Below are 2,263 nucleotides of genomic sequence, written 5' to 3' on the forward strand. Positions count from 1 at the left end.
GTTATTAGCTGTCCAAGTCACATCATGTTAGCGTGAGATACAGAGTTAACATCCTGATAAGGCATGATACTTGGGTTTCTACTGGAAAGAAAAAAAGGAAGGATCGATCTGCTCTTCATTACCCAGAGGACAAACAGCAAATTACATTGCTAGAGGTGGTATTTCTACAAAGGATGTGAGCTTAAAGTGTAGGGCAGTAAAAGGTGGAGGATCCCCACAAAGTAACCTTCTGTGGGCTGGTATTAAACTGCCGCCTCTAAAGGGAACTAAGATAGTATGAATCAGATGACTCACTTGCTCACTCAACAAAATCTGGATGCCCTCTGTAAGGCAGACTACATGCTAACATCCACAGACACAAGGATAGACTCCCAGTCCTCTGGCAGTTCAGATTCTAGGATGAGACAGACATGAGGGTACTTGCAGAGTGGTCAGTACTGGAAGAAATAACATCTGAGATGCTGGAAGCCCAGAGTAAGGAACGATATTTCTGTCTCAAATGGTACAAGTTAAATAATCACACAACATCACCTACAATCAATTAAGCTGCAGTGGTGCCATAGAAAAAGGGTCTGCTTGGCCATTTCCTTATGCTTAACAGACACTACTACTGCCTGGACCACAATATGGGTGGCGGAAAGCACTGAGATTTATTTATGCATATGGAACCTTTTCTGCACTTGTGCTTGTATTTATAAGGTCTTTAACTTAAAGTCAGGAAGCTCACTTCACCTTGTCTATCTCCCTGGAATGTCCAGAGGAGTGTCTTTGGATGTGAACAGGAGGTGGGAATACAAAACAATAAGACTATTTGCCCTTGAGTCACAATTCCAAGTGCTTCACATATAAAGCCTCATTTAATTCACTGTTATTCACTCCATTTTACAGAGGTGGAAACTGAGGCCCAGGGAGACCAAGAATTGCCCAAATTACGCAGCTAGTAAGTGGAAGAACCAATTTTCAAACTGAGATCATTTGGTTCCAGTCTATGTTCTCTCTCAACCACAAAGCTATCCAGTAAGCAAAGCAAAACAAAACAAGATGTGGTCATCACTAGATTGAAAACTAGAGGACACGATGAAACAGGACTCGACCGTAATATAACCTTTCTTGTGGGGGGAGGGGAGGCTTGAGAGGGAGCAGAGAATCTTTTGAACTCTAATTTCTTATAAGTAGTAGTTACTGAGGACATTTCCGTATGTATAATTTTATTGTATTTATCCAAATCCATCTTCATTTTCCTTGTGAGTCTAGGTACTAACTAAATAATGTGCTCTACAATTACTGACAAACCACTTGCCCGAGTTTTATTCTTTGTGTTTCTTCTGAAAACCCTGAAAGAGAGGCATGTTTTAAGTTCTCCTCCCTTCTAGCCATCAGAATTCAATAAACACCCTGTCACCAAACACCAAGCCCTCTCATGAAAGGTGAAAGGGAGAGGTGGATTCTATTTGAAGGAATCTTGTGACCGGAGAATCCTTTTTCTGGCCCACAAGGTGCAAGCCGAAAGCAGGCCAATGCTAATAACGGCCAAGCACTGGTCACACATGTTCCCTCTAAGCAGGAAAATGCTAGAGGAACAGTGTCTTTTGTTTCAAATCGTGGTAGCTCCAACGTGCTGTTAGTTCTGTAGATCTCATCCTGACAGCAATGGGACGAGGGGGCGAATGACAGTAGAAACATGATCAGAAGTTCCATGACCCTTTTCTTGGAATCCTAAAATCGTTATACTAGTGAAACGGCAGAATATGACGGCTACATGTAATCTGCTATTAGATTTCTAAAATTCTCTTTCTGGTGGATGGAATGATGATTCTCTAACTTCCTCTACTGCACAGTGGGATCTTAGGCAAACCTTCTTTCTGAGCGAGTTTCATCAAGTCCCTGAGTATGTTCTCTGCCTTATAAAGACAGCAACAGCTAGATTGAACCCTCCCGCCTCCTCCTCCTGCACAAATGTACACACTCTGAGAACAAGAGAAACCCCACGTACCATTAACACATTCAAAGACATCACAGCACTTTCCAGGTGTCCCATCTCCACGAGAGACTATGCGGGGAGTGGATCCCACCTCACACACGGGGAAACCACATAAGCCAGAGAGACACTCGCATCTGAAACCAAAGAAAAGGGAAGGAAAACCCCATGAATAAACAACAACATAGAAGTCGGGAGACCACGAAGTGGCTGTGCCAAACTGACTCCACTATGTGACACTGTCCTGTTTATCTGGTGCCACTGGGGACTGGGGAGGGGGTTCTA

General features: G+C 43.3%; 1 protein-coding gene across 4 annotated transcripts in view; it reads right to left on the reverse strand.

The window, feature by feature from the left end:
* CRIM1 (cysteine rich transmembrane BMP regulator 1) overlaps nucleotides 1–2,263 on the reverse strand; it is a 180,217-nt gene that overhangs the window by 74,105 nt on the left and 103,849 nt on the right. The window lies entirely within an intron of this gene.

The sequence above is a fragment of the Pteropus vampyrus genome, unplaced genomic scaffold (assembly GCF_000151845.1).
Source record: "Pteropus vampyrus isolate Shadow unplaced genomic scaffold, Pvam_2.0 Scaffold200, whole genome shotgun sequence".
Lineage (NCBI taxonomy): Eukaryota > Metazoa > Chordata > Mammalia > Chiroptera > Pteropodidae > Pteropus > Pteropus vampyrus.